Below are 24,290 nucleotides of genomic sequence, written 5' to 3' on the forward strand. Positions count from 1 at the left end.
AGCATTAAACCGCATTGTTGAGTCAAAAGCTGCTTCCTGGCATATTTTAAGTTTGGCCTAAAGGTTTCTCCCTGCACAGCCAACTGCAACCTAACTTGATGAGTCAACACACTAACCTCGTGCAGTACAAAGTAGCAGAGTCTCAGCCAATCACAAGGAGCCGGCTACTCCCTGTTCCAACAAGACAGACCTGAACTGCAACCAACCAGGTTGTCTCTGCCTCACTTCCAGTTTTTCTGTGCATCACTTCCTTTTCTCTGGTTATAAATGCATCCTGCACAAGAGGTGGGTGGGGCATTCTGAATCATTTTTGGCTTGGACTGCAGCCCATTTCTAGAATGGAAACAAAACCCAATAATCTCTGCCACAGGGATGGGGGGGTGGGGGGGTTGTGGATGTGACTCACATGCCTAGCATGCTCAAGCTCTGGGTTCAATCCCCAGCGCCTGCACCCCCCAAACCCGCAAAGGTAGATTTGTTGTAACTTTGTCTTAACGTAAGTCATCTAGAGATATTTAAATTATACAGGAGGATGCATGTAGCTTGTGCACAAATATCACACCATTTTAAATAAAGGACTTGAGCACCTGGGGATTTTGGTATACACAGTAGGAAAGTTCTGGAGCCAAACCCCTTTGGACCCTGAAGGACAACTGTACACACCCACTTCATGGCTATAAAGTGAGAACCCAGGCTTATATAATTTAAAACACAAAACAAAGACGACTGAGTCCGATCCCAGGTTCTGCTTGGTGTGACTAAACTCCGGGTTACCCTTCCCTCATCAGCACCATGGCTGCCACTTTGGGTGACAATCCCACAAAGCACGTAGCCAAATATTTGTCATCAGCCATGCTTCAGAAATGTACCCTCTCACCACCTGCTCCAAAAACAGCCCAGAAAAAAAAAAGACAACCCTTCTAAGGCAGCCCCAGGGAGTACAAGCAGTTTAACTCTTCTAGTGAATTGTGAAGGTCTACTCGCATAATGGTTTTAAGAAAAAGTCCATGGTTATGTGGATTACGTTTCAAGAAGGAAACCCAATAATGTCAGCTACCCTTTTCCATTGTAAATGATCTGCATTACATTTTTAAATGATCTATGGCTTCTGCCATGCCATATTACAGATTCATGGCATGTATAAAATGATTTTCCTCTGATGAGCAGTAGTAACTGAGCCATACAGCTTCCTTGCAGTAGCAAAGAAACCACAGGCATTTTCATTCGTAATAAAAGTTCTCCCATGGTTTGAAAAAAAAAAAAAAGCACTAAAGGCAATTAGAACACATGGGACAAAACAAATAAACAAAAGGTGTCCAAAAGAGAACATTAAATATTTGCAGATAAAATGGGAATAACGAGATGGAAGCATTAACTCAAGTTCCTTTTGCTTTTGACAGGCTCATAGTGAATTACAGGATTTCCAGTAATCCTCAAATAAACAGGGTAAATACTGTTATCTCAGAAATCGCCTACTGGCTATCCAGGGGTATTCTGGGTGACGAATGTGACAGTACCTCTACTGTCAGCCTTTGAGAAACAGGTAGTCTTCCAGGTAAATTCCCAGCAAGTGAAAACTAGTGGATGGGATGCCAGGGAAATCAACAAAGAGCATTCCAGGGGTAGAGTAGGTCCTGGGGCCCTTCTCTCTTGAGCGGGAGACCATCGATCTCTTGGCAACACCCAACAAAACAAAAACCACCGTCCCTCACAGGGAAGGGGTTGCCCTTTGGGCCCTGCTAGGTATGCTTAGGGTCACTCCCAAAGCCTGTGTGTCCCCGACCTTAGAAAACTCTCCACAAATGGAAAAGGGAACCACGGTCCACCTAGTCACTCAGGACAAACACCCAGAATCATCTTGGTCCTCCTTCCCCAGATTCCTCCCAGGGAGTGGGTCAGTCATCAATCCGTTCCATCCCCAGACAGAGGCCCAAACCAGTCTCTTTTCTGCCCTACTCCATCATGTCACCCTCAAAAACCATCAGTACCCTTGATCTGGCTCCCCTCTGACCCCCACCCAGGTCCCCACCTCCATACAAGGCCACTAAAGCCATTTGCTTGCAAGCAGCCAGGGGAGGTCCCTTCAAAAGATGGGTCAGATTATGCTGTTTCTTTGCTTATTAAAACCCTTCAAATCGCCTCCCTCCCACTCCACCTCAAGCTCCAAATCCTCTCCATCACCTGCAGAGGGCCTGCCCCCGACTCCCACTCTCAGGTAGCCTTATTTCTTGCAGGTAGCCAGCCTGACCCTCCTGCTGGTCTTGGCCCCCAGCTCTCTCTTGCCTTAAGTTGTGAACACAAGTTTTGTGTCCTTGCGATGGTAGCCAGCTCTATCCCCACGGTCAGTTTCCCTGAAGAACCACATCCTCAGAAATTCTACCCTCCTAAAGGACCCTGCACCCCACTATACTCCACCACAACTCCTCCAGTTACTACGTGATTGGCACCCACTGATTTGTGACTTTTTAACCCATCCCCTCTACATTGGCCGGCTCTGCATATTTTCAGGAAAATGACGTGCTCTGTCCCCTCTAAAACTCATTCTGGGGCTTGGTCCCTAATGCAGCAGCGCTGAGAGGTAGAGGACCTTTCATACCTTTCCTGGGGGACTGGATCGGTTATTCTGAGAGCAGGTTCTCATAAAGCTCGTCCACCCCCTCCTGTCTTACATCTCCCACGCACACCTGCTTGCCTTTCCGCTTTCCACCATGAGATGAAGGCACAAGGCCATCATGAGAAGCCAAACAGATACTGGTGCTGTGCTCCTGGATGGCACTTCTGAAAAGGGGACACAGAATCCCTGAAAGGAAGAGCACTTGACGGGGCTCTGCCAGTAAGGTGTCTGACCCCATTTATCAAACAGAGTCATGGGGGTACCATCTGTGAAGGACAGAGCTCACTTGGCCCCACATCAAGCTCATTCCAGAACAGTGACATGCCTCCACCCATCGGGGTAGGAGATGTTCTGTGATGCTGTCATCCCAGCCCAGAGGGACACATCAGCACCATAGGTCACCACTGATGAGCCCCGCAGAAGTCAGGACAATGTGTAAACATGTCTGAAAGGAGCCTGTGTCTACCATAGCAGCCAGAAAAAGGGTTCTGCTTGCCACAGGAGCCAAGGCCCGATGGCAGACATCTCCCATCTGTGTCCCTTGATCCCGGTGGGCTCCATTTCGGGACCTGTGCCTGTCTGCTCCCGGGAAGAGGCCTCATGTGGACTGCCCTGGTCCAGGACCCCCTCCAGTGGTCACCGGCTCCAGAATGGCACTTGCCATCTGTCAACCTTCAACAGGGGTCCTCCTGGGTCTGCTATCCTGTGGCCAAGATGAGGCCCCATCTGGGATGCACCGCAGCAAAAAGAAGAGTCAAGTTTGGGTTTAACGATCATGATTAAGATTTACTTAAGGAGTAAAAGAAAAAAGAAAAGCCCAGCTAGTTGTCAGGGAGGGGGAGGGGGAGGGGGAGGGGAAAGGGGCCGGGTGGCTGTTTGAGTGTCTCCAGCTTTTGTTTATAGCTGTTCCAGACGATCTTAAAATTATCAGGTGGGGGAGAGGGAGCCTCAACACGCTCTGGTCCTCCACGATGCAACTGATGAAGCATTTCCTTTACTCTCAAGCCAGAGCTGCGATCACATGAGCTTTTGCTTTTCTAAACTCCGTGTTTGTTTTTGTAGTTTCTGCCAAACTAAATCAATTCGGCTTGTGGCAACTTTAAAGAATCACGACTCGCTCAAATAGTCTGGGTCTTTGACTTCTTTCCAGGAACCTCGACTAACATTTGTATAGGTCTCACATGCCTGGCGATCAAATCTTCTCATTACTCAAATCTGTGTCACAGAACTGCAAATTAGCGACTTCTAAGATGACAGATTTCTATTCTTTGATGTGCACGGCTCGATTTCTTTCTTTCATTCAAGTAGGACAGAAACACTTTTCTTGCCACACGGGTGTACAGTATCTCTCATCACCCTCCCCCACCAGTCATCTCCCTACCTCCAGCCACAACCTGAACTCCCACGTGCCCTGGCCAACTCTCCCAGAGTGCCTCCTGCCGCCTGCGCCCCAGGTGCAGGCTGAAACCCTTCAGGCCCCGTGATGATGGCGACTGCAGCATTCCTAACAGAGCCTCCCTAATAGAGCCTCCTGGGGTAGGGGAGATGGAGCATTTGTTACCCAGGAGCCCTGTCACTTTCTGTAGAAGGAATCACCCCCATTGCAAGAGGTGGCCATTAAAAACTCAAAGAACCAAGTGTGTTTGAGGGGATGGGGGCGGGGGGGGGGGGGGGGCTTAGGCACCGCCCCAAAGGGCTTGGGGGTAACTGAGTGAAGATCAACCCACCCAGAGCACTTGGCCCCTGGGGACATCACCTGGGGCCTCTCCTGTTGCAAAGGATACAACTCAACTCTCCCACTCCAGTGACCTTTCACCTTCGGACCACAGGACGCTGGCCAGTCCCCACCTATGTACAGCTCCACAGAGCCAGGACATTCCTGGACCTCAGAATTCTGCCCCTCCTGTCACCTCTGCTCTTCGCTGAGGTCACACCGTTTGCATTTGTTCTGGTTCCTGAAGCATGGCCACCCTGAACTGGGGTGTAGCTCAGAGGCAGAGCATTTGCCTAGCAGGGTTCAATTCCCAGCACAAAGAAAAAGAATGACTCCTGCGCCCCATGAAGAACACTCAGACCTGAGGCCACCCTGATATCTCCCACCTTCCCAGCCAGGAGCCTGGGGGGTCTGATTTCGGGCAAGCGCCCAAAGCTGGCCCATACACTGTGGCATCAGACCCGGTCAGGGACAGTGACCAGTGAGGCAAAGCAGATACGATCATGAGGGCTACCTTTACAATTGTTTTTACTTTTAATTAAAGATTTACCAAAGTTTTGCGTTTTCCATTACATATCCATGTTTACTTCCATTTTTAAAATTCACTCCACACAGCTGGAAGCGGTGGCACACCCCAAGTCCCAGAGACTCAGGAGGCTGAGGCAGGAGGATTGCAAGTTCAAGGCCCACCTCAGCAACTTGGAGAGATCCCAGGCAAATTAAGCAGACCCCGTCCTCAAAATAAAAAGGGCTGTGGCTGTAGCTCAGTGGTAAAGCATCCCTAGTACCAAAAAAGAAAAAGAAATAGCTTGTCCATTTCTTCAGTCCAACAGAATACCTGAGGTGGGGCTATTTACATCAAAGAGAAGTGTATCTGATTCACGGTTCTGGAAGCCAGGGAGACCAATAAGCATGGAGTTAGCATCTGGTGAGACCTCTGTGCTAAATCCTCCCTTGGCAGAAGGTGGAAGGGCAAGAGAGAACCGGGATCACGCTGGAAGCCTCCAGGCCTTATAACCAGCATGCGTCCACTCATGAGGTGCAGCCCTCCTGACCTAAACACCCCCACCAGGCCCACCTCCCAACACTGTTCCCTGACAGTGAAGTTTCTAATGCATGAGCTCTGGGGAGCACATTCAAACCGTTATGCATGCCTTTCGCAATGAGCCGCTAGTTCAAAGCAGGGTCTCATCAAAGTCTGTGGGAGGAAAAAACAAGAATAATGTCCAGTGAAGACACAACAGACTTTTCTCCTTCGCACGTTCCCAAGTGATCATGACCCCAGCCCTCCCCACTGCCGGAGAGATCTTGTTTCTGGCATTTATAGATAAAATGCTGAACTTGGGCAGATGAACAAATGCTTAGAGCCACAAGGAAGCAACAGAGTTGGGGCTGGGCATTCAACCCAGGTCCTTCCGGCTGCAGAGCTGTGAAGTCCCCTATGCACACAATCCCAGTGCTGTGTGCTCCAGGGGCTGCCCCCACTCTGAGTGTGGCCTTTTTGGACTGCAGAATCTACATCCCTTGGGGTGGGGGTTGAAGGCCCAGAGAGGCAGGATAATTGCCAATTCATCAGGAAATCTGAACTTCACTAAAGAGTTAGGAACGCGCATAAAAAGTCAGTTCCGTTGCTATGACCAAATCCTTGAGGAAAAAAAAAATTAAAGAGGAAAGGTTTGTTTTTTCTTGCAGTTTCGGTCCATGGTCAGCTGGCTCCATTGCTTTTGGTCCTATAGCAAGGCAGAGTCATGACAGAAGGTGGCAGAAGAAAGCTGTCCACCTGATGGCAGGTGGAAAGCAGAGAAAGAAAGGGGCCAGGGACAAGATACAGTTCCCGAGGGCACACCCCCTAGGACCCACTCCCCTCAACTAGGTCCCCCTCCTACAGTTCCCACCACCTCTGCCTGATGCACCAGCAAGTTATGAATCCATCCATGAGCTCAGAGCCCTGATGACCCCATCACTTCTCCAAAGCCCCACCTCTGAACGCGGATGCACTGAGACCAAGCCATCAACACATGAGCCTTGGGTGGAAATTCTAGATCCAGACTCACTGCGTGCAGGACGTCCCCTCCCCAGGACACAATTCGAGTCTACCTCATGTTGGCAAGCGAAGCCACAGGAGGAGAACAGACAGGGAGAACTATTTCCAACTCATTTATCAAAAGCGCAGATGGAAGCAGAGGAAGATGAAATGTAACCAAATCCCCATGTTCCAACCTACATTAAAAATGTTCACAGCGGGCACATTTGGGAGTGCCAGGCCTCACCCGCCCGGGGCATCTGTCCTCTGGCCCTGGTGTATGACACCCTGGTTTCCTTGATGAGAAACAGGGCATAGGAGTGGGTTGCACACAGCTCTCGTAGGGAGGGACGTGGAGTCTGTCCCCACGCTCCACTGGAACTAGCCCATGTGTTTGCAATTAGGAGGCAGTCGGCCCTGGCAGCCGGGGAGGGCTCAGCAAGGCCTCTTGCCAACCGTCATTTCTTCTCTGCCCCAAACAAGGTCCCCTTCACCCAGGGGCCAGCACTGCCCACAGGGCACCCTGGCCACCTGGCCTCAAGGAAATGGGAGAGAAGTGGAGCTCTTAAACATCAGTCCTTGTCCCCAAGGGCCACACAGCTGGGCCTGAAGGAAGCTAGTGACACGTAACATGTGTCTTTCAGACATAGGAGTCAATAAGAAAAACACACACATCTGTTTCCACCACTGGCTAGGACTCTCACCCACAGAAGCACTTAAACCGAGGCTCCCTCCCCAGATGCACAAGCATCTTCTGGGGAAGTCTAGTGACCAGTGATAAAGCCAAACTTGTGCCCTGAACCACTTTTGCCACTCAGAAGATGCTCAGAGGTGCCAGGCCACGTCCTGTAAGGAGAGGCCATTCCTGGAAGCTTGCGGCATGGGTGAGGCCATTCTCCCACCTGGATACCTGGAACACAAAGGTTCTGTGGTTGCCCAACTTGAACATGACTCACCTCTAATAAAACAGCCATGGATTGGAGAAACCATCTTCAGATCTTGCACTTGGAGGATCTGGAGGCCTGACACTCCCCTCGTGATCCCCACCCAAGGACTTTTACAGGAACATCCAGCCTGCGACCTGGACAGGCAGGAAAAGGCGCCTGAGATGCTAATGCCCATATTTGGGGACATCCTGAAGTAACAGGGAACCCACCAAGGAATGGGGGCATCAAGCGAATGTCACATTTTACAAATCACAGGACCTTTGAATCAGCTGTGAATTAGCTTCACCACAAAGAAAGGATGACTGTTAAATGAAGAAGGCGAGTGTACGGCCGCTCATTTTACTGGGAAAGAGGGAAAGACAGATCTTGAAAGAGAAGCTTCAATTTAGCAAAGCCACAGAGAGAATCCTCAGCCATTATCCATTGCCACAGATTGCTGACTTGGGCACTCTGATTTTTAAGCAAGAACAGGAAAGAGCGGGTCCTTCCGGTAGCAAATAAATTAAGGAAAGCTTGACTGCTGATTTAAATCAGGCTTGACCCAGCAGGATTGCAGATCGACTCCCTTGTGGTTCTTTGAAATTAACTGGGTTGAGACTTGGGAGGGAACAGGGGGCTCTAACCATGGCTGCTGGTGCAACTGCTGTGTTCGGGATACGACTTTGTGATTTCTAGCCCAGGCTCCCTGGGTTCATATCCCAGCTCAGCCATGCGTAGCAGGGACCCTCCTAGGAAGCACAAGGCTTGAGGCCTGGGTTATCACTTTGGTAAAATGGGGTGATGATACCTTCCCATCTTACAGGATTAGACATAGAGACTGCAAAATAGAGTGAGCCTTCAACCAGTACTCATATTATCATTATCTCTACTCTTATTTATTTATTTGTATGTTATTTATTATTAGGCACTTTACCACGGAGTGACAGCCCCTGCCCTTATTAGTTTTTATTTTGAGACAGGGTCTCAGCTAAGTTGCCCAGGCTGGCCTTGAATTTGTGATCCTCCTGCCTCGGAGTCTCTGGGATCATAGGCATGCACCACACTCCTCGTGTCTCCATGTTCCTATTATTATTTTGTTTTTATACTTGTATATGTCTCCACGCATGCTCCACGCCCCTATTATTTATTTCATGGTATATTTATCCTTGTCATACTTCACATCTTTATTTGCATTAAAGCCAAAATGTTCCTTTAAAAATAAAAATATAATGCATCATGATTAAATTACATGATTCTGCAATTGCTACCTGGGTAACTTGCTGAGCAGAAGTTGCAGCTTGATTCTGGGGTTAAGCAAATGATCTTTTGGAAATCTGATTAATCGACAACTGTGAGTTTGTGTCTGGGTAACGTTTTAAAAAAGACAGAAGACCATGGGGACTTCCTTTTTAACTTTGTTCTGGTTAGTACACGTAAGCTTTTATAGAAAATTTGGAAAGCATTAGAAACTCTAATGATGAAACACAAATCACTGTCCTACTTTTACCCAGACAAAAGCTACCAATAAAATTTTGTGACTTCTTTTTTTGTTATTGTTGTTGTTGTTGTTTGTGGTGCTGAGGATTTTGAACTCAGGGCCTTGTTCAACTACCAACTGAGCTACATCCCCAGCCCCCTGACTTCTTAAGTTATATATACACTCTACACATTGATGACACCAACACTTTTGGTTACAAGATTAGAGTCATTTTGCAAGTTAAGTTTTTCATTATTATTAATGATGATACTGTAGCGGTCTTACATTAATTACATGTTATATCCCCCAACAACTACATGTTCTTAAGGCAACTTTTCTGTGTAGTCCAATGTATCCCATGAGTTTGGCCCACTGCCTGGATCATAATAAGCACTCAGTAATAGTTGAATAGATGGGACATTAGATTGTAAAAATGTTCCCGTATCATTATAGATGGGTATTATATTAGGAAGGTTTTGCTACATCCTTAATTATTTTGTGCAAATTTGATTTTTTTTTTTTTTTGGTGTCTATAAAATATGTCTGTGTGTAGCTTACCAAATGTCCCCTGCTACTGGACACGCAAATCATTTCTAATTGTCAACTTACCAACTAAACCTACAGTCAAGATCACTGTGTGTAAATCTTTCTTTCTCTCTTTTCTCAGGACAGAGGGAAATTCCTGTTTCAAAGAAGTGGAGAGGTGGATTTTGTATAAATTGCCCACAATGTTCTCTAAACCGACGGGTCCATTTTACACATCTACCAGCAGGATATAAAATTATCATTTTCTTTCACTGTGATAAGCCAATAAGCAGTTTGTCCTTAAGTTTAATTTCTACTTCTAGAACATGAATGATTCTGAGACTATAAATTCCTATACCACTCATAAATATTTTTCTTTTGGAAATTTAGTTGTCTCCTTGGCCTCTTAATGTTAATTATTGAGCATTACCATATTGTTTTAACTTTTGTATCTTTTTAATATATTTTAAAACAGTAAAGTCTCCTTTCATCATGAGTCATACTCAAAATGTTTTACCATTTCTTTATTTTTCCAGGTGGACTGTAGGGTCATTTTGCCCAGCATCTCCCAAAAGTTTCATCAACATATGGATTAAGGTTATTTTAAGTGTTTACTACCTTGGGAAGAACTGACATTTTTGAAATGTTTAGTCTTCCAGAGCACGTGACTAGATGGCTGCATTTTTAAAAAATCTTTTCGTTAGTCTAACATAGTTCTGTATTGATTGGTAAAGTGTCTGAGTGACTTTGACAGTGCCTACCTATGTTTTGATGGTGATATATTTGTTTTTGATCTTTTCAATAGAATTTTTCCCCTTTACATCTTTTGATCAGTGGTGATATATATATATAGAAAAGCTTTTCCAATATATTTCACGTAAATTTATTGACAAATTCACAAATGAACCCTAAAAGTTTTTAGCCTATTGACTTGGGTTTTAAGGTACACAGTCTCATAAAAATAACAACTGTACCTTGTAAATGAGCTCTCTGCCTTGTTTCTGTTTTATGTCCCAATACATTGCCAAGACTTGCACAGCAACCTCACATAGGCTTTTATAATTGGCTTTGATATTAACGGGACTATTTAGGGTACACTACTAATGTTTATTTTGAGTTTGGCATAGATATTAATTAACATCATAAAAAAGTCATCCTTTTGTCTCTGGTTTCCTATGATTTTTCTCTTAAATCAAAAACAGGTGATAAAATTTTTTAAAAGCTTCATAGGCGCCCCATCATCTCCCTGTTTTAAATGTCAAAGTGATTACAGAAGTAAACATGAGCCAGGAATGAAGGAGGACTCCATCTTTGGATGACTTCACGGTCTACTTTACATGTTCATTATTAACTGGCAGCACGGCACTGCCCCACCTCTGAACACATCAAACCCCACAAGCAGCCCCTTCCACGGAGTGCAGTCACGGTAGACACTCAGATCCGCTCTATAGCCTTCTCAGAAAATTGTGACGGTGTAAATATGAGGTGTCCCAAAAGCTCATGCGAGACAATGCAAGAAGATTTAGAGGTGAAATGATTGGGTTGGGAGAGCCTTAACCTAATCAGTGTATTAATCCACTATGGGGTTAACTGGGTGGTGACAGGTAGATGGGTAGGGTGTGGCTGGGGGAGGTGGGTCATTGGAGGTCTGCCTGTAGGGGTATATATTTTCTTCCTGGTGAGGGGAGCTCTCTCTCTGCTTCATGATATCCTGTCCTGAGCCGCTTTCCTCCGCTTCACTCTTCCACCACCATGATGTTCTGCCACACCTTGGGCACAGAGCAATGGAGTCACAGCCGTCTGTGGACTGAGACATCTGAAACTATGAGCCCCAAATAAACTTTTCCTCTTTAAAATTGTTCACGTCAGGTCTTTTGGTTGCAAGGGGGAAAAGAGTGACTAAAACAGAAATCTAAAAGCACATTTGACTATAATTAAACACAGACACCCATCCGGAGGCAGCAGGCTGGATGTAACTGGTGCAGAGTTCCTTTCCAGATTCTCTGAAATCACGCATGGGAAAGAAAGCTTCAAACAATTAGAGCAGGGCATGAGGCCATGACGGGGTAGTAGTAGGCTAGGTGACACCCTCTCATCATGCGACCAGGATCCACAAGTGACAGATCATTAACATAAGCAAATTACATAAAGTAGGAAACCTTAAAAAATGATATGCACCTTCAAAACCATTTCCCTTCACCTGAAATGCATAAATGAACCACCATTAGCCCACCCGTGGGGAGCTCATGCCCTTCCTTTTGAGTAAAAAAATTTACCAATTACTATTCACATTAATTTCTCCATAAATCACCTATATTACATCATATATCTCATGGTTATCTTAACGTGAAGTGTTTAAATATACCTGTGAGCTGGGCACAGTGGTGCGTACCTGTAACATCAGCCATTTGGGATGCTGAGATAGAAGGATCAAAAGTTCAAGGCCATCCTGGGCAACTTAGCAAGAGCCTGTCTCAAGTAAAAACTAAAAAAGGCTGCGGATGTAGCTCAGTGGTAGAGCACCACTGGGTTCAATTCCCCAGTATGACAAAACTAAGTCCAGACACCTATGATTCTGGACACAAAACCCTGATCAGTTTCTATTAGGACTCAAACCTAATTCAACAGAAACTGTTCCCACAAGTTTTCCTCATTCTGTATTTTTAAAGTATTCCTCAATGTGTATTTCCTTTGTTTTCACCCACTGGACTTGTAAGATTGTGTATTTTAGCTATGTCTGCACAAAGTGCACACAATTTGCATATGCAGGTTTGGGAACCCACAGTACTAACACCACACAGCCCAACTGCAGAAGCCGGGATGTGGACACACACTGGGGAAGAGCCCACCAGCCTCCTGCAGCTGGGGGTGGTGGGCAACTGTCAGTGTATTTACAGAGGGAATGAAGTTTTTGTTTATTTTGAACCCCCTCTGAAAAACAAAAACAGCTTAGGAATGCAGCTCAGTGGTAAAGTGCTTCCTAGCATTTTGAAGGTCATGGGTTCCATCCCTGGCACTGATGATGATGATGATGATGTAATAATAATAATAATAATAAATCCATTCATTGACAGAACTTTGTGTTAAGATATTTGGTCCCAGAGAATAAGGAAGGAATTGACACTCTATGATGTGAATTGTTTTAAATTTTTATATTATTACTTCTGTGACTTAAGCATGTAGTCATATTTAAGTAAAAGCATGCAAGCAGGAAGTCACATTTTGGGGAAAGAAGGGATCAATAGAGTTTGGTAGGAATGAAGCCAAGATACTATGCTGTTGTTTTTTCCTGCATACAAAACCCGGACCAATTTCCATGAGGACTCAGACCTTGTCAATCAAGTGTTTTAACAACAGGAGGCAGCTGTGTGCGTAATATCTGTTCCCCGTTTAAGACCAAAGACATCAGTTGGCACTTCCAGAGGAGACTACCATCTCCCACCCTGTAAAAAGATATTCTGTCAGGCCAAATGCAAACCATAATTAATGTCCCTGACCCAAGAAAAGGGAAATCCAAGCCAGAAATCTCCAGATCAAAGGCGCCTCACATCAGGATGGGCCACAGGTGTCTCATCCTGTTAGGACTTGCGTGCTGACCTTTGGTGACCTTGGCTGTATTGAGTCACCACAGGACAAGGTAGAGACAGGGTGAGGAATGGAGATGACCTAAGTAAATCTCTCAGAGAGTCCAGGTCATCTGTCAGTCCAGCAATACCAGCCACATCCAGCGTCCAGGAGCAAGGGAGAAATTACCTTCTTTGGGTTGACAATGGTATACTTTACATTAGTTTAAAGTTTATGGGGCTGAAGGTGTAGCTCATGGGTGCAACGCTTGCCCCCTCACACATGAAGCCCTAGGTTCGATCCTTAGCACCACAAAAATATAAAAATAAAAAAATTTAACATAGACATTAGTAATAGAATAAACTGGCTTTTTTAACGTCAATGAGATGTAAAGTAAGAAAACTGAATGAGCCTTTGTTAACTTCCAGAATCATCAAGGCAGAAAAAGGTCAGCTGTGCTCCCTCCCTGTAATGGTCAGGGTCCATGTGGATGTCCACAGGCCAGTCACAAATCAAAAATGGAATCAAAATGGATCCAGGTGCCACTCTCAGGATATGCCACTTTGTGACTGCAGTTCATCATCTGCTGACTTGAAGAAAGTCTGTCTTCTGAGGTGACCTGAGTGGACCTGGTTCCATCAGGTGAAAGGCTTCAAGGGCACAACAGACACTTCCCTGAGGAAGAAGAAATCCCGCCACGCCCAGCAGCCTCAACCCATGCACAGAGTTCCAGCTCGGGACTCTCACCTCCTGCCCAATGGGCTTGCCTAGTGCGGTGGTCTGAATGTGGTATGTCCTCCCCAACACTCATGTTGAGGCTTGGTCCCCAGTGGGCAGTGTGGGGAGGTGTTTGGGTCACAGAGGCAGAGTCTCAGGAATGCCATTCTCCGGTCAATGGGTTCTCGTGGACCTGGATCAGTCACCAAGAGGACAGACTATTGCAAAGCAAGGCAGCTGCTTCTACCTGTGTCCACTCGCCCTGCTGCTTTCCACCAGGAGCTGAGGCAGCAAAGGCCCTCACCACACACGGTCACTTGGACTTTTCAGCTTCCAAAACCAGGAGCCAAATAAAACCCTTCTTTAAAAATCACCAAGTTTAACGTAGTCTGATATATCGACAGAAATGGACCAAGTCACACTGTCAGGACTTATCAGCCCGTGAGTCAATTCCTTGGGATAAATCTCTTCATATTTGTCTCCTACTGGTTTTGTGTCTCTGGTTGAACCCCGACTGATGCCCTCCCCAAACCACCGCAGTATCATGGGGAAAACAGAAATGTGACTTCCATCCTGGGGGCCACCAGGAGCCTCCTCGACCCCTGGGCCTCGGTGCAGAAGCAAAGGCTCCAGGAGTGGGAAAGGACCAAGGTCAAGAAATGACACTGCAGAACGGCCCCCAGCTCTCCCCAGTGGGAGCCCACAGATAACTCCAGCCTGGAACAGCAAGAGCAGGGGCACAGTCTCGGCAGCCCTCAGCAAAGCACTGGGTGCTATCTGTGCAGAGTGGCTGAAGAGCTGCCACAGAACCCTCAGATTTAACAGCCTGGTCGGGTGGCGGTGGGCATGGACCCCTTTTGCCACTTAGCCTTGTCTCTCTCCCCAGTTCCCCACTGGTTCCAGCTGGGTGGAACTTGGTCTGCAAGCTCCTCCTCTCTCCACGTGCATGCCCATGACAAATCCTCATCCTGCCACCTCCCACTGGACAGCTACATGGAGCATGTTGAGAGCACTGTGTCCAGCCAATGGCAGATGGACCTTTCTAGGAGCTCAGGCCAAATCCCTGGAGGTCACTCACTCCAGGCTGAAGTCAATTCCCGGAACTTCTTTATAGGCAACCAGCTGTGCACAGGCGCACCACTCCCGGCAACCACGCTTGCTAGAAGAAGCAGCCGAGTCCCAGGCCAGCCTGCAGACCTGCACAAGCTGACCCCTGCCCACCTTCCCTGACCAGCTCCACTCAGCCCTCAAGGGGATCACTGCAGCCCAACTGCTTTTGCCCAGCCCAACTTTGGGGAAAATTCAAGGCAAGAGATGTGAATTCTTCTCATCCACGATCTTGTCCCCAGCCTCAGGCACCTCAGGGCGAGGTTGGGGGTGGTTCCAGAGAAGGCACAGCCGGCGTGTCCAGGGCTGGAAGGTGCACCCAAGCTTCTATTCCAACTGATGCGTGGAAGTCAAGAATAGGTCTCAGGCTCCAAAGCACATTGATCTCATGGCAGAAGCCAGTAAATCTTGTTTGCCAGAGAGAAGGGCACACCTGTCCAGGGTCAAGACGAGGAGCCACTGGCTGCAGGAGCCCAGGTAGTACATGTCTTTTGGGGGGCCATCTCTAAGGCAAATCCCCCAGTGAATCTGTTTGGGGAGCCCTGTTTTTTTTATACTTCATGACCTCACTTCCCAACTCCACAGACACCCCAACATCAGCGTCCCACCACTAAGAACCTACAAGTCATTTGACATCTGCTGGCTCTCAAAGGCGGTCCAGCTTGAGGGACAACTATGATTTGTGGCTTATTTTTTCAGTTCAGCCACAGCACGTGTCAATCCTGAACTCTGCCTGGCCTGAGTCCATCTGAATTTCCCCTGACCTCTGACTCCATCTGAGGCAGAAGGCACGCTGTCTGAGCCTCACATGTGGAAGAGCCGGGACAAGAGACCCCAGGATCAGAAGCCATGTGGGCCGGACGCACGTTCTCCTACTCAGAGTGGCAGACTCCTCGATCACCACACTGAAGAGCCCAACCAGAATCTTGAAGGCCTTCTCAAAGGCTCTGGGTTCCCAGGGAAAGCGCTTGGGAGTTTCAAGCTGGGCCAGACTTTTCAGAGGTCCTAAAACCAAGGAAGGCGTGGCCCGCCTGTGCACACACAGGTTCACTGGAAAGTTCCATTGGCGCTAGACTGTGGACTCCCACAGGGCTCAAGATAAACACAGCCCCAATAAAACTCGATAGCGCAGGCTCTGTTCAAGGGAGAGCACTTCATAACTTGACCGAGCTCTCTGCCAGGAAATGATTGCTATTCCAGTCTGGCCGGGGAATGTGTCCTGCCTTCTGTCTCTGGGCACAAACGTCACTGCGAGTGGGTGGGCTGGAGAAGAGGGGGGCCCAGGGCCAGGGGAGTCTGACAACACAACAAACTGAGGGAACGGAGGATACTCAAAGAGGCCTGTGCATCACAGGGGTCTCCACGTGCTGGTCCCTTGTTGAAAGTGGCAAGAAGGGAGCCTTGCTCCAGGAACAACGGGCCAAGCCATATCCGCGTCACCTCCAAGCGCTTTTCGCCAATCTAGCCCATCCGGAGCAGAGACGTTTGCTAATGCAAGGAAAGCTGTGCCTCCCTCACTGAACCCTCAGAGCAGCCTCCCCTCTTCTGTCTTACAGCACTCCAATTTTGGTAGCTTCTTTTAAAAGCCACGTGCAATTGCACCGGCCAAAAGCAGCCACGGAAGGGTTCCACGGCCCTCTGCTCCACACACTGCCCGAACCCCCAGTCCATACGCTGGAAATCCAGCATGAGCAGAAGCTGCACACCCCACCACAGCGGGGGCACCTTTCCAGCTACGCGCACACCAGACGGGGTTTTTCCACCGCATCAGGTCCTACAGAGAGGGTGTTCTCGGTGAGACCCCTGAGTCCCTACAGTGCGCTCGGGAGCAAGGGGCGTCTTCTGATAAGATCTGCAAAACAACAGTGAACAAAATTTCTCCCAGAAGGCCAGCAGAGCAGGAGAGAAGAAATGCAGGTGAGTTACCTTGGCTGCTGGGAGGCAAAGAGCCCCCCCGGCCTGGAAAACCTCATTCTCAAGAGGAGGTGACAAACACACTCATGGAACACCTCCTCTGCACGCCCCCTCCCCCGCCCCGCTCCCAAAGCATCCACTTCTTTTTTTTTTGAGGGGGGTGAACTCAGGGACACTCAACCACGGAGCCACATCCCCAGCCCTATTTTGTATTTTATTTAGAGACAGGGTCTCACTGAGTTGCTGAGCGCCTGGCTTTTGCTGAGGCTGGCTTTGAACACGTGATCCTCCTGCCTCAGCCTCCCGACCCACTGGGATTACAGGCCTGGGCCACCGCACCTGGCCCAAAGCATCCACTCCTTAACTTAACAACACTGGGACAATGCTTGTCCAGGCTCCCTGTTTTCCATATGTTTTTACCTCTAAGAAAGGTGGAACCCTTTGGAAACGGAGTGTACTAGAAGGAAGCTAGGTCATTAGGGGCAGGTCCTTGAAGGGAATATTGGCAGCCAGCCCCTCCTCTTGCTCACTTCCTGGCCAACATGAGGTGAGCAGGCCTCCACCACCTTGGCTCCTGCCATGACGTCCTGTGCCACCACAGGCCCAAGTCAACGGCACCAAGCCACCACGGGTGGAGTCCTCTGAAGCCACGGGCCAAAATCAGCCTTTGCTCCCTTAAATTTGATTGTGAGCTCCTTCATCGCAGAGACAGATAGCTAACCGATGCAGCCGCTCTGTAGCCCCTGGTTATACGCAGACCTCTGGATCTGTCACCCATGTCCACAACCACCCCTGGCCGGCCCACACATCTCACAAACACCTGCTTCTGTTCAATCACAACCATGATTCTTAACCTTGGCCGTACTTTGAAACTGTCTGAGGGCACCTTAAAAATGCACATTCCCAGGCCGTCCCCTAGACCAACGAAATCAGAGCGGGAGGGAACGCGGTCCTGGCCCCCCGAGACTTTGTAAAGCTGCCTGAAGGAGAACTGCAGGCACCAGGCTGGTCCACGTGGGGGCCTGAAAGGGGAACACAAGAGTCTTTGGTTCTCTCCCACCTGCCTGTCAATCAGGACCGCTGCTCTGGTCAAAATAAGAAAAAGAAATGCCATGAGCCCAGGTGTCCTGGGCCCGGGGGCCTGCACTTCCTGTCTCCTGTGGCCTGATCACCCAGGTAAGGCAGCCAAATACCCCGACAGGTGGGGTCCTGAGGACCAGCCTGCTCCAGTCTCAGCCAGGTACCAGGTGAGGACACCTTCAAAGGCATCAGCCACCCACCCACTGTCTTCAATCCTGCACTGTCCTGACTGCAGGGTTCGAAAAGTTGGTCACTTTTGTTTGCCACTTTGGTCATCAGTATAGGGCATGTTTGTCTGTGGAAGAGAGAAATTGCGATGATTTAAGATTATTAGATTTGAGAATCATCAGAGTAGAATTAATGAGATCACTTTTTAAAGGAAAATGTTTAAACAGTCCATCTCGGGTTTTTAAGACATTTATACACACACACACACACACACACACACACACGCCTGTTATTAAATCTTTCCTTAAGAATTTCTGTTCTGATCTGTTCCCTGGTCTTAAAAGCAAAAAGCCATGTAATGAAATCGCGTCACACCCACTATAACTAAACCAAAAATCATAACGATGAATGAAATCACCAAACATAATACGCTGAACCCTAACTGTTTAAGAGGGTAAGGGGGAAACCTCCCTATATTACCCCTCCACCTCTGCATTTTATGAACAGTATCCAAAGCTAAGCGATCTTAAGGGGCCTGGGGAGGGGGCCCATCAATTAAAGGGTCAGCTGTTATACTCAAAACTGTCTCATAAATTTTTCATTTCCCAGTTGTCTCATTTTCAAGATGTTTAAAGTGTTTTAAAAGGAGACGGAAAATTTCCAATTGTGCGTGCGCACACACACACACACACACACACACACACGAATGTCTTAAGTTCTGGGGTTCTTAGATCAATGTACACACATTTGGCATGTAGAAAAAATATGTATTTTTTTGAATCACTGCTGTAGGTTCAATTTCTTTTCCCCACACCTTTCATTTTAACTACAAGGTAGAAGTATAAGAATAAGAGATGTTGATTAAAGGGCCACGTGCTCACACATTCTAAATGGAACACATAAAAGCAAAAAATTCCCAAATTATACTTTTCACTGTCAAATTGCCACTTTAAATACATATTTGGGGAAAAAAAAACCCAGAAATACCCACACTCCCTCTAGTCTCACAAAAAATGGTTTCATTTCTTTTGTATGTTGACGTCCAGCTTTTACTGCCTTGTCCAGGAGTTTATTTTGGGGATTTAAAGTTTATTAGGCAGTTAGAATCATCTGGGCATACCTTACGTGTACAATTCTCCCTTTGGATCCTGAAGGATCTAGCCATGCAACTCAGAGAAGAAGGAAAAATCCAGGCAATAGGAGACCACCTGGGACAGGGCAAGCCACCCACAGCACCAGGTAGGTTTGAGGCTGAGTAAATCTGAGGACACAGAGAGGCAGGCTCAGGGCCCAGTTCTGGACTGCCACCCTCAGGCTGCAGCCCTGCATGCCCACCCAGAGGCTCAGGAGGTGGGGAACTGAGCAGGGAAGTACCTCCTCCCAGCTGGGAAAGCACCTTTGTGCCTGCAGGCAAGCACAAGAGAAATACAAGACCCCGCCAGAAACACTGACATCGAAACCAGAGGCTTCCTGCCTTGGGACCCCATGGTGGGCTCCCCCAGGGGCCTAGCGGACTGATTTTCCCAGCAGGGACCTAGACTGAGGTCAGAGCCTGCACAGGAGGGCCGCTAGTGGGGGTGACCCCACTACAGTCACAAAATGTGATCTCTCCCATTAGGGCCTTTTAAAAGAGCAGAACGGCCATTGTGTGTCTCAGATTTAACCACGACAGATGTCAGGAGTGTTGTGAAACCCAGCATTCATCAAAGCCGGGGCTCCCGGAACGAGCTTTAAATGACAGAGCACAGAGAACACGAAAATCGTTGGTCCACGCAGCACAGGGGTCTACTTCAGCCGAAAGTGAAGCGGTTTCTCTGTGGACCCTCGAGGAAGACTGGATACACTCCAGTTGGGTAGAGAGGAGAAAACCTGGTAACTGAACCCTGGGCCAAGAAGCAAAAAGGACCTTAAAATACAGATGCGCAAGGCCCGCAGTACACAAGGTGCAGACGTGGCCGGCAATACAGATGTGGAGGAAAGGGTGCTCACTCGTTACAGGACGCAGGGCTCCCGGCAGAGCAGAGGAACAGCGTGTGACAGCAGGCTGTAAGGAGGGACTGCACTCTTCTTCATACCCCTGAGTGGGTCCAGTCGTCCCGGGGAGACAGGATGGCCGGCATGGTGGAGAGGGCAGGAGCAGCCCTGGGCTCACGTTCTTCATCCAAACCCTCCTCCGGTCCCCGCAGCTGACTCGTGGTGTTGCTCGACCAGTGTGGTGTGTGTGTGTGTGTGTTGTCTGAGGTGCAATCTATGTGTCTGTTGTGTGTAGTCTTCACATATGTAAGTGTATGTGAATGTGTGTCTGTGTTTGAGTGTGATGAGCACGTACTGCATGCTGAGTGTGTAATGTACTGTGAGTGGGGTGCAGGTATGTGTGTCTGTACTGTGTGCAATACACGTGTATGGCATGCGTATGGATATGTATAACTCGAGTGTGTGTGTGTGACTGTGGTGTGGGAGGGTGTGGTATCTGGCTGATGTGCATGGTGTGTGTGAGTGGGCGGTATGTGTGTGTCTGTCTTGCAGGGTCAGGGCATGCTGAGGGTCAGGAGCCAGCTGTCAGGTTCCCCGGTGAGGCCTCCAGGCTACTTGGAGATGAAGACCTGGTTAGTCCAGTTTCCCATTCTCAGCTACCTTTCATTCCAGGTGTCAACACTGAATGGGGGGGAAACCTCCTCCCTGTTCACAAGCACATTTCTTTCAATTGCTCACAAAAAGCCTTTGATGATCTGGCCACATCCACACGGGTGCTGACCCAAGGCCCCTTGGCATCATGCGATGGTGCTGACCTCTCCCCGCCCCCAGCAGCTCTTCTCAGGAACAATGTCACCCTGATAAGGCCAGGTCCACCAAGATGTGTAGATGCTTTACATGGTCCTTGAGGAGGCGACGCGGCAGGTAGCGGGGAGGGAGATGGTAATAAAATAATGGTGCTTGCATGAGAGGTCTACGGCAATCAGAGAGGATGTGAGCAAACACCCCCAGCTGCCCAGGGCTATGCACGCGTGACCTCATTAAAACGCCACAGCGACCGAGGGTAGCATTATTACATTCCTCCTCCTTCTTCCAACCTCCTTTTACGAATGAGGAAAGCCAGAGTCCTCCGGCCCCCTGAAAGCCCAGGGCTTTGGAGTGGCAGACCCATGACAAGAACAAACGCTGGCTGCACACTCCAGAGTCGATGACCTCACCAAACGGTCTCCAGGTCCCTGTTCATTAAAAGGCTTCATTCTGACGCCGAAGAAACAGCTGACGGCTTCCTTCTAGCTTTGATAGCAGCCAACTCCCCTCCTTGAGACCTGGGGCCACCTAGGAGGCCAGGTCCCCAGGGGGCTGGATGGGTCCCAGAGGTGGTCAACCACACTCCCTGGCCTTCTCTATGGTCAAGGTTTGCCACACACGCAGCGAAAACGATGAGAAGCAAACATGCCAACGTGGCTACTCAAAGCTCCACATGCGATGAAGACGGTGACTAAAACAGGGGAAGGAACCGTCTATGAAGAGAGGGTTCGCGTGGGCAGGGGGAGCAGGGGTCAGAGCTGCAGGGAGCAGCCATGGTCACTCAGATGATTGGTTGTCCAAAAGAGGAGAAGGGGCTGGGGCTGTGAAGGGCTGGGCCGGCCAGGGGAAGACCTCACGGTGGGCACAGGAGCTACAGGGTTCCCGGGAGCCTCACGTGGTTCCTGGAGAGAGGTCCAATACAAACAGGTCCCATCCAGGGGCACCAAGGTCAACGGAGTCTGGGCCAGCGCCCCTACCCTGTCTCTGGAACAGGCCAGGTACACAAGCCTGTCAAAGGCCCCAAAGGGCCACATCAAGACAGTCCCTTCTGTCCTGGACTTGTTTTCCCAGAAACTCAGCAGCCAGTCCCAAACCCACCCCTGCTCCGTGGAAGGCCACTCAGGAACCTGTGGGGTGAGCTGCGACAGCAGGCCCCTGTCAAAGCCCAAGTTCTGAAGCTCTGGACACATCAGCCTGCGTGCTCGACTCTGCTTTGGCTTCTTTGAGGGAGGCCAGTTTCCAAAGTGCATTCAAGTCGACTTTGCTTCCTGAGAGGTGCATAGCAGCTTTTTTAAGAGCCTTCACTTGAACCCCAACCAACGCGGCTGCTTCCAGCCCGGGCTGCAGGGCCAGGCTGTCTGCACACCCCACCTGCGATCGCCACTTCCCTGCAGAGCAGGGCCTTTCAACAGCCACTCTCCGGCACTAAAAACTCTCCTTCTTAAGCGTTTTTTCATCCCTGCAGCGGGGCGGATGAAGGGGAGGGGGCCGTCATAACTTGGAGCTGCGCACGTTTCAGCCAGCTGCCCGGAGCCAACGGCATAAATCAGAGGGTTTTAGTGTTTCAGGGCAGAGGAAATAGTTCTCCAGCTAGGTTCCCTACCGTTTCTTAAAGTGATTATTTTGATTTAAACCACTGCCTGGTGGCGAGACTGCTAGCTACCAGCTCCAGTCCATTTGTCCTGGGAGCCCAGAGCACAAAGAAACACTGTTTGCTGGTTCCTGGGGGCCTCTTCCAGGACACGGGTGAGGTGAGCCTCCATAGACGAGCGCTTGTTCCTGTCTGAGGAGCGGCCAGGCCCACAGACACCTCTCGCTTCTTGCCAACTGCTGTCTTGCAAGCTGTTTTACTTGAGATCTCTGGGCTGTTTGCAAAATAACAAGATGTCTTCGTGCCCAGAGAGAACACACAAGTTTGAAGGGGCACAACTCTGACCTAACATTCCCTGTACCGCAGTCTTAGTTTTTAAGATGAGGAGACTAAGGCTAAGTCTCAGTCCTTGCGAGAGAGAACAGTGGGCCACCAGCAGGGTCCATCGCCACCCCTGGTGGGGTATCACCATCGTCCTAGGTTTCTGCCAATAGAACCTAAGCGACTGGGAAAGCTAAACAAAATGCATAACCCTGGTGAATGTGCTGCATCTAGCAACGATGTTCCATACCCTCAGCTGCATGCAGAGTAAGAAGACTTGCCCTGGGGTCCTCCCATGTTCCGGTGGGACAGGGCTGGAGAGGGGAAGGGGGAGGGATCATTCCTGAATTTTCCACACATGTGTCCTCATTTAAAGTAACCATTTCATGCTTTGCAAAATGTTGCTAAATAAAGCAAAATGCATCCCTGACGCGGTTCAAAACTATGAAGCCGATCGAATCTAGGGGACGTTAGCAGCCATCTGCTGGAGCAGGGGCAGCTCCTTAAGACTCCATCTTCCCGGCAGGCCAGGAACTGCCCCCTTACCCCCAGGTGCTCAAGGCAGGAAGAGGAGGTTTCCTCAAGAAGGACCCTCTGCGCAGTGACACAAGAACCAAGGGGGACCTCTGGACACCCACCCTACCCTGAGTCAGGTTCCAGCAGCCCACATCGGAGCCTGTCCTGGGAAAGCCAGGCTCTGACATTCCAGGGCTGTCTTCTCTGGAGCTGGTGCCACCAGCCAGGGCTACAAGGTCATGCCTTCCCCCAAATCCCAGGCCCAGACAAATTCACGGGGTGACCCCCAAGGCCAGAAAATGTGCATGGAAACATGTAACCCAGCAAACCATCACCATGCCATCCTTACTCAAAACTCACCCACTCAACTAACACGTGGGAACCAAGCGGGGCATCTCCAGGGGGTCCCCAACTGGTGCCCCTGGAATGCTCTCACCCCCTCACAGACACCCACGCTACACTGCTCACACCAAGGCCCAGCTTATACTCAACTCCACTGGGGGAGTTAATTAGCTAATTTTCTACCGGATGCTCCCATCTTAGGTGTTCATTGTGATGAGTTTTGACAAATGTATACACCAAAGCAACCACTATCCCAATCCCCCAACGAGCAGTGAGCAGAAGAAGCAATCACAGAAGACAACATGGTCACGGTCTTGGGTGGCTGCCGGGACAAACAGGATCCACAGGGACACCACTCCCCGGGATACAGCCTGGCTGGGCTCTTACAATGACAACCCACTACTGTTATGGGGAGGGACAGTCCCGGTGCACAACTGCTGTTCTCCATCTGGATGACTTAGAGAAGTCAAGTCTCGGTCTTTTCGTCTCAAAACTAAGAATGTTGGGCTGGAGATGTCACTCTGTGGTAGAGCTCTTGCCTAGCATTTGTGAGGCCCTGGGTTCAATCCTTAGCCACCCAGGGGGAAAAATAAAATAAAACAACCCATAATGTTGTACAGTGGATTTCAGACTTTGGTGTAGATGGCTGGAGTCATTCTCTCCCGTCTACCAAATATGTTAACGCCCAAACTCCAATGTGACTATATTCGAAGACAGGGTGATAAGGAGGTGATAAAGGTTAAATGTGGCCCTAAGGAGGACTCAGATCCCGTAGGGCTGGTCCCCTTCCTAAACCGGGAAGAGTAGCAGAGTGCCCTCTCCTTCTGCCCCGGGAGAATACAGAAAAAGGCTGCCATCCAGGAAGAAAGCCCCCACCAGACGCTGAAACTGCCCACACCTTGACCTTGGA

At 49.0% G+C, this 24,290-nt stretch overlaps 1 protein-coding gene across 1 annotated transcript in view; it reads right to left on the reverse strand.

The window, feature by feature from the left end:
• The window catches only part of Ror2 (receptor tyrosine kinase like orphan receptor 2), a 215,218-nt gene that overhangs the window by 92,086 nt on the left and 98,842 nt on the right, over positions 1-24,290 (reverse strand). The window lies entirely within an intron of this gene.

The sequence above is a fragment of the Marmota flaviventris genome, chromosome 16 (genome assembly GCF_047511675.1).
Source record: "Marmota flaviventris isolate mMarFla1 chromosome 16, mMarFla1.hap1, whole genome shotgun sequence".
Classification (NCBI taxonomy): domain Eukaryota; kingdom Metazoa; phylum Chordata; class Mammalia; order Rodentia; family Sciuridae; genus Marmota; species Marmota flaviventris.